At 45.7% G+C, this 9,016-nt stretch overlaps 1 protein-coding gene across 1 annotated transcript in view; it reads right to left on the reverse strand.

Annotated features, from left to right (window-relative positions):
* Positions 1-9,016, reverse strand: part of TNFRSF11B (tumor necrosis factor receptor superfamily member 11b) — a 28,712-nt gene that overhangs the window by 19,248 nt on the left and 448 nt on the right. The window lies entirely within an intron of this gene.

Below are 9,016 nucleotides of genomic sequence, written 5' to 3' on the forward strand. Positions count from 1 at the left end.
TTATCAGCACTGGTAATTAGACAGGAAACCTAGGCCTCAGTTTGGTCCAGGAGGATTCAGTTCAGGAGGATGCAAAGAATAAATGAAAATAAATCTACAGACGTGAGCAGTGACTCATGAAAGCTCATCCCTTGCCACAAATTTTGTTAGTCTTTAAGGAGCTATTGGACTCTTGCTCTTTTCTACTGATACAGAAAGACTAACATGGCTACCCATCTTGATCTATCTAAAGAAGTGAGCAGTGACTCACAAAAGCTCATACCGTACTGCAAATGTTGTTAGTCCTTAAGGTGCTGTTGGACTCTTACTCTTTTGACTGCTATTAGAAACCACAACATTCAAAAACCAGTGGGGGAACATTTTAACCTTGCAGGACATTCAGTTGCTGACCTAAGAGTAGCAGTACTCTTACAAAGGAATTTCAAAGGGAAATTAGAAAGAAAAACTGCGGAATTGCAACATAATGAAGATAAAGAAAATGCTTCTGACTAAATTGAGACCTAGGTTTCTTCTCTCTTTACCAATGCCTGCTATTGTCATTTGGTGTCTGAAATCACCTCACTCTCCAAGATATAAGGACAGATGGACTCACATTCTAGCTGTATCTGAAGAAGTGAGCAGTAACTCATGAAAGCTGAGTCACAAATTTCGCTAGTTGTTAAGGTGCTACTGGACTCTTGCTGCCTTCCACTAATAAAGATTGCAAGCTGTGCTTTTAGGCTTCTTCCCCCCCATCTGTCAGAACTGGAAAGGGGGATCCTTCTCTCTCTCTCTCTCTCTCTCCTGCTCTCTCTGGCTCTTTCACTCCCCCTCCCTCCCCCCTCCCCTTCCCTCTCTGAAGAAGTGTGTGCACATGTGAAAGCTTATACCTGGAATAAAATTTTGTTGGTTCATGGGAGTCCCCCCTCTCCCCCCCTTCCCTTTCCTCCCAAAGGGGGAGGAGCCCTCATCCAGTCGAGGGAAGGGAGGCTTGGCTTTCTTCACTCCTCTGTGAAACAGAAAGTAGGAGAGGAGAGAGCTGGGCAAAAGCAAGCTGTGATGTAGGAATAAGGAAGCAGGAACAGGAAGTACGAAGCAGACATGAGCCAGTTGCTTGCAGGCTGGATAGGAGCCCTGGACAGGTACCAGTCTGTGGGCCACCTGTTTGACACCGCCTGCCCTATCAGATGTTAAAATATAGGACAGGCTCCTCAGCTTAAGAAGTTACAGATCTCTACTGAGTTTCCAGTACCTTGAAGTTTCCTTCAGCAGTCCAGGCCAACACATGGCTAATGGCCACCTCCTCCAGATCTCAGTTATGAGTTCTGTCTGCTCTGATGGACTCAGCACCAAAAGAGCCCTTCCTCGAGTTTTATCACCTCTCCCCTGCCCCCACTGATCAGGTCAGTTTGGGTCAGAGAAGCTTTTCCTGGAGATTCTTCCTGGAGTTCCTTCCTGAAGTCTCTCTTATTTTTAATTCCTCAAAATCTCTGTTCCCTGCTTGGAGGGGGGGGACTGGCCCATCCAATTGTCTCTAGCTAGACCTACTCGCATTTATATGAAGGTGGGCTGAGGTAAGTCTGGAGAGCAATTGAATTGGCTTCCTCCCTTCCTGTCTGTTCCCTGCCCAGAGAAGAAACCCCCCCTTTAAAACTCAGAGTGAAGGTTTTGCTCATTTTAAACCTCCAAAGGAAAAAAAATGCATTTCTTCACACAAGCAATTAGATGACTCTGCAAATAACAACTCAGATTCCTTCAAGCTTATTTTCCTTCTGTCATGCTCTTATGTAAGTGAAGAAACTAGTTTTTCATATTACTCTATGTCTTGGTCTTTGAGGTTTTACATAGACCACAGAAGAGTGTTTGAATTTACTGAACCAGATAAATCAGTCTCTGTTTTGAATTCCAAACACATCCTGCAAGACTGTTTTTCTTTTGGAAACCGCTGCCAATGTCTGGAAGGGATCCAAAGTCAGATCTTTTGCATTCTGCTATTTGCTTTTCTACAAGAATGTAATAACATTTAGATCAAAACAATCAGATCAAAACTGCCAAATGGGAACTCCCATATACATGACACAAAGTTGATGACCCACCCCTGTCATTTGCTTCCATTCAGGTATTAAGGAACAATAAGTTAGATCCAGCCAACTTTTTCACTGAAATCTCATCTGATTATCTTTCTGATTGCAAAACCCCGGTCATATGGAGCAGGTCCCACGATCCACAGCACAGCCATTTTATTAGTCAAATGGGATCCCCCTCCTTGCTTTTTCACCAGTGGAAAAGTTGGTTGCATCCAACCTATTCCTCTGAACCTTAATATTCCATTTAACTGTTGCAGTTATTATTTATTCCTTTATATTCTGCCTCTCTCCTCAATAGGGACTCTGAGCAGCTCACATTGGTCTTCTCATGTCCATTTTGTTGACAAAACAACCCTGTGGGGTAGGTTAGGCTGTGTGTGTGACTGGCCCAAGGTCACCCAGCAAGCTTCCCTGGCAGAGTGGGGCTTCAGATCAGGGTCTCCCCAGTCCTGGTCTGAAACTCGGACCACTACAGCATGCTGGCACTTAGTAGCCATTTGTAGGCCCGTCTTCCATGAATTTGTCTACTCCATTTTAAAAGTCACATGAACTAGGCTGCATCCACTCAGTGATGACTGGCTGTATTCCTTCACTTGCAAATGCAAAGGCATTCACAAGAGATCATTTGTGCAATGATTTTCGAACAATAGTTTTCACCACCCTTTCCTTGACCCCCTAGGCGTCCATCCCCCCATACCACAGGGGGGGCGGTGTCGGCAGCCATGGAGTAACAGGGGAAGGAAAATGATACCGATGTAGATGGAACCTGAACAATCTTTTCATCTACATAGTGTATCAAGGTGCTTTGACGGCAATCTTTCCTAAAAGATCATACCATACAGCTTTGGGAACACATGGAAGGTAAGTAATCGGAGGATAACATTGTGTTGATACTACACGGAAACCTGTTCCAGTTTAGACACAAAACCAGAGCAAGCACCCTATATGGAAGCAGCCTAGGAACTATCTCCTCAGCTTGTGACAGTGAATAAGTTAGTTTAATTTCTTTGATGGACTTTTTTGCCATTCATGAATTTATGATCAAATTATTTTATTGGATCACTGCAATTTTTACTGGTAAACTGTTATTACTATTATTATTAATTTCATCTATAGCTTGCCTTTTTCACTGGGATGCAAGGTACCTTATGAAATATGAAAAGTTAACTCATTCAAACATCACAGATATTTAACAAACAAAACAATGCAGTGTGCTAGGACAGAAGAGCTGGAAGCCAATACAGCAAAAGTTCCTCCTTTCTTCTAGGTGTCTCGGCCTGGTGTATCGTTGTACCTGATTATGGCGAGATAAGGAGTACATCATGCATCTTTAGAGGGGTGAATTCTAGCAAGGACTGGACTCAGGAAAAAAATCCTTGAAGACTTAAGAACATAACAAGAGCCCTGCTAGATCAGACCAATGGTCCATTTAGTCCAGCACCCTGTCTCATACAGTGGCCAACCAGTTCCTCTGGAGGGCCAACGACAGGGCATAGAGGCCCTGCTGTTGCCTCCTGACTCTGGGATTCTTAGTGCCTCTGAATGTGGAGGTTCCCCTCAGTCACCATGGCTAGTAGCCATTAGACTTTGCCCATGTCAGGTAGATGACCTGATTTTTTTTAATAAGTTGACCTAATACAAGTTACAGGAAAGCTACAGAGAAGCACCAGTTAAGCCAGAAGGCTTAAAGGACAACCTTTCCTTGTATTCTAAGTGTTTCATATACATTATCTCTGTAACTCTCCCAGTGGCCCCATTAAGCAGATCAATATTATTAGCACCATGTTGCGGATACTATGCTGAGAGGTAAGGGCTTGCCTAAGGCTACCGGGGTTCATGAAAGCAAGAACTGAACCAGAGGCTAGTTCTCAGTTTGTCATCTGAGCTACAATGCTATGGTAGGGCCTGCAGTAATGACAAAGGTTGTGGCTGAAACCTCTGTCTATGAAAACAGAGAGAAGACTGTTTTCACTAGCACATTTAGAGACCGGCCTACAATCCAATGCACGCTTCCTTTGGAGTAAATCCCATTGCATACAGCGGGATGTACTTCAGAGTAGGCAGGCATAGGGTCAGGCTAGCACTTGAGTTTCAGCAGGCTTAGTTCTTGGGTTTAAGGAGCTGGTGTCACTCCGTACATGGAGGTGCAATAGGGTTGCCAAGTGGTTTTTGAGCCGCAGCCGGGGACTCCCAGCTGGAGCCTGGAGTGCGCGCGCATGTCACCCGGAAGTGACGTGACAACGCCGGGCACACTGGGGGCGGGGCCACACCATCCGAGGGAAAACCATAGAGTTTTCCCTCGAATGATCGTGGCCCCGCCCCCAGCGTGCCCGGCATGGTCGCGTCACTTCCGGGGGACATGCACGTCGGGGTTGGGTTCCCCCCGGGCCCAACCCACCGGCAGCGGGGAACGGGCCTCTGGGGCGGGGTTTCCCCGCCCCCGGGGGGACTTGGCAAGCCTAAGGTGCAAGCTGTAGCCGATTCCTCATGACCATGGCCCAATCTGCTTCTAGTATTTGCTCTGCTGTCTTACCAAACCCAGGCTGGAACAGAAATTCCCCTCTGCATTGCATGCCACTTTCACTTCGATTGATTGTCGGATTTTATGGCAGCATCCAGACGGCACGCCGCTTTCACTTCAGTGGATTTCTCGGTTTTATGGAACTGTCTGCATAGATTTATGGCTGTTTTATGGCCATTCAGGGGTGACTCTGCAATCAATACGACATTGGCCGGGGGTATCTGAATGTGGTTTTGAGCCGCATCTTTTTCCGTTCCAGTGTGGGTTTGGTAGAACAACGGAGCAAATGCTACATGCAGACTGGGTCCATGTCTAGTAATCCATTTCTGATTCACATTAAGCTTTTTATCCACTAGATGATGCTGCAGGTCCTAAGGATTCATGAAATATTTCGTAGACGATCTTCCACTTCAGCTATTTTCCTTGATGTCTCTTTCAATACACAGAGGGCAAAGGACGGCGTGGATTCCGCCCTTGCTCAAGTCTAGCACCTGTGATTATAAAATGGCCAGTTTTTAGAGATGCATTAAGATTCATGGGGGATGGATTCTGCCGTGGAGCAGAATCAAAGAGGAAGATACTTTATATGCTCCCATATGAATCTGCCTGACTTTATCTGCTGAGGCTCCTGTCAAGGGGCCCCCATCAGATGGGTAGCTGTGTTGGTCTGAAGCAAGAGAACCCGTCCAGTAGCACCCTTAAAACCAACAAAGTTTAATTCTGGGTATAAGCTTTTGTGTGCATGCACACTCCTTCTGAAGATGTGTGCATGCACACCCTTGCTCGAAACCCAGTCGAATCCAATTCTAGGGATGCGGTGCTCATCTCCGTTTCCAAGCCAAAGAGCCAGCGCTGTCCAAAGATGTCATATAACTAGCATGACTAGGCACCGAGGCGCACAGAATGCTGTTACCTTCCCACCAAAGCGGTACCTATTTATCTACTTGCAATTTCTTGCTTTCGCACTGCTAGGTTGGCAGGAGCTGGGACCAGAGACGGGAGCTCACTCCGTCATGCGGCACTTGGGTTTTCCTAGCATCAGGAACACTCTCATTCCAGCTGGCCCCCTCAATCCTTGATCATCTCATTTTCAGGTACCAGACTAGAGCATTCTTCTTTGCCCGCCCCCCAGGCATTTGTTTGATTGTATGGATACTTGACACTGGGGACTGGAGTTCTGACTCCAGAAGTCACATCTGTTTGCCAGGACCTGGGCCAGGCTTAGGGAGGACATGAGGATAATAGAATGCATGTTTAATGATTAGGATGTTTCTGCACATGCTCAGGTTTGCACTCATGTCCTCGTGCTTTGGGGATGAGCTCTGGACCATATGAAGCTATGAAGACCTCCATTGGAAAATGAAGTGTGGCTTCTGATTTTGAATGTAGGGGGACGCAGCCTGCATTTAATCAACTTTGGAAAGGAGGTCATCATTTTCCTCAGGCTGTCTGCCACTGCCACTGAATTTTGTTCACAGTTCCCTATGCAGACAGTAGTGCTGAGTTGACAAAGGTTGAGGGAAGCCCCAAGAATCCACCCACTCCTCAGCTGAGGAAAATGACCACGCAGGGAGACCCAGTTGGCATGTTTCTTGCAGTGCCTTTGTGCTGTAGAATGAAATGCATCTTTGTGTTTGTTTGTTTTTACAGCAGTGCAACGTACACTACTAGAAATTATGCACTGCATGTGGGTTTTGCACTTGGGCGTTGGGATTCAAGTATAAGAGAGAGAAAAGCTGTTCTAAGACCATTAATAGTCTCTTGCAAAGACACTTTCTGATTACTTTAGGGTTGTTTATTTTAAGAAGAAGAGAAGAGATTGGATTTATACCTCACCCTTCACTACCCAAAGGAGTCTCCGAGCGGCTTACACGCCTTTCCTTCCCCCTCCCCACAACAGACACCCTGTGAGGCAGGTGGGGCTGAAAGAGCTCTGACAGAAACGGCTCTTTTTCAAGAACAGCTGTTCCAGAACAATGGTTTGCCTGGGGTCACACCAGCAGCTGCAAGTGAAGGAGTGGGGAATCAAACCCGGTTGTCCCAGATTAGAGTCTGCGCACTTAACCACTCCATAGGCTTTCCAAGTCCCCCCGGGGGGCGGGGAAACCCCTGCCCCAGAGGCCTGTTCCCTGCCGCCAGCGGATCGGGCCCCGGGGGGAACTCCACCCCGACGTGCACGTCACCCGGAAGTGATGTGACCACGCTGGGCACGCTGGGGGCGGGGCCACGGTCATCCGAGGGAAACCCCGCTGCGGCTCAATTCACACTTGGCAACCCTACCACTCCACCAAACTGGCTCTATACTAAACTGAGTAGATGTAACAACCAACCCCCAAAGCTTCCTCAAATCAAGGCAAAACAAGCCAGACTGTACACTAAGGACAATTTTTATATTATGGCAACCGTTCTGAATATTAATTTACTTATTAAAGCATTTTCAAGCTGCCCTTCCATACAGATTTTCAAGGTGGCTTTTTACAAAGGGTAATTAACAATTTGAACAATGTTTCAGGTGGGTAGCTGTGTTGGTCTTCAATAGAAGAACAGGATTTGAGTCCAGGAGCACCTTAGAAGATTTCAGGGTATAAACTTCCGAGAGCCAGGTCTCCCTTTGTTATATCTGATGAAGGGAGTTTTGACTCTCAAAAGTTATACTCTAAAAATCTTCTTGGTCTTTAAGGTGCTGCTCAACTCAAATTTGAACAATGTAAATAAGAAAGATTTAAAATATCAATAATGAGAAAACCACCAGTGTGTGTGTGTGCATGTGTGCGTGTGTGTGTAATCAGCTGCATTCAAGGGTTTTTGCCTGATATCTAAATATAGAAGAGATGGACCCAGGTTGCTGATTCTTGTAGCTGCATAAGCTATAGAATGATGCAAATTCTCACACCATGTGGAACAGTCTAATGAAAGCATTCCTGGTGACATCTGATTAATGAATGGCCTTCTCATGAATGCTGTTGACTCAGAAAGGTCTCTTCAGAAGGCAGGTCATTAGCAGGCTGCCACTGGAAGTGCTTTCATAAGATGCACAACCCATGTTGTGGGAGAGCTCAATACAACAGTGCCCTGCTCCTTTACAAAAGAGGAGTTCCATATAGATGGCACCTGACTGTTCAGAATAGATGTTAAAAATAACTGGCATAATGCAGCTAAATAGAAGCACTTTAACCACATACTGAAAGCTCTCACTGAAACCAATGGGATATAAACAGAGCTATTATCTTGAGCAAACTTCAGAGGACGGCGGAAGACCGGAAGGCCTGGCGTGATCTGCTCCATGGGGTCACGAAGAGTCGGACTCGACTGTGCGACTGAACAACAACAAAATTATCTTTGGATGGGTCCTGTCCAACTTGCTTAATCCATATATCTGTCTGTCTGTATTATGTGCGGATTGCATGCTGTTTGACCCACTGATGTGAAGGGACAGTCTTTAGGGTTGTCTTTCAGTCCTAGAAGAATGCTTAGATTGTGGATCCAACCAGCTTTCCCATTCAATTTCACCCAGCTCCCCGGCTTACTACAGCTTTTGCCTGACACAGGTGTCAGGTTCCCCTGCATATCCTTTCTGGGTGGTCAAAGGGGATCTTTCCTCCCATTTTTATCAGTGAAAAAGCTGGTTGGTTCCACCCCAATCACTGTTAAAATATGTGGAATCCAGAAAGAAGTTTATTCATTTCAGCAGTAGATCCATGCATCGGATTATATCCAGGAAATACAGACCCTATGAAAACAGAGAACCAAAAAGACTTCTTGTCCCAGTCATTTCTATATGAATGCCATCCATAATTCAATCAATGCATGATCCACAGGAAACAAAACTAACAGACCAAAACAAGCATTGAAAACGATTTCATCTCCCCCCAACCCTTCTCTTTCCAAGATGGGATATATTGATTACATATAGGCAAAGATGCAAGTTTATTAGTCACACGGTAAAGATTTTCTGCTATGTTTTCTAAGGTTAGTAGATTTTGAAGTATAGCTTGCCTACACCCAGGGGTAAGATGCGATTTAAAGAAATGGTTCCTTGTTCACCTGCGCTGCTAAGTCTGAAAAGGGCAACTAAGAATAGAGGCAACTCTAAAAAGCACAGAGCAATTCATTGATGCTGGGTCCACACATGGCATCCCTGGTGCTCAACAAGAATCCATGTGGACAAGATCCTCTCCATTCTTGTCAACGTTGGAGAGGGCTTTGCGCACACCATGGGAAGAAGAAGAAGAAGAAGAAGAAGAAGAAGAAGAAGAAGAAGAAGAAGAAGAAGAAGAAGAAGAAGAAGAGATTGGATTTATACCCCACCCTTCACTTGGAGTCTCAGAGCAGTTTACAAACTCCTTTCCCTTCCCTTCCCCTCCCCACAACAGACACCCTGTGAGGTAGGTGGGGCTGAGAGAACTCTGACACAAACTGCTCTTTTTCA

The sequence above is a fragment of the Gekko japonicus genome, unplaced genomic scaffold, assembly GCF_001447785.1.
Source record: "Gekko japonicus isolate JY-2015 unplaced genomic scaffold, Gekko_japonicus_V1.1 scaffold1054, whole genome shotgun sequence".
Classification (NCBI taxonomy): Eukaryota; Metazoa; Chordata; class Lepidosauria; order Squamata; family Gekkonidae; genus Gekko; species Gekko japonicus.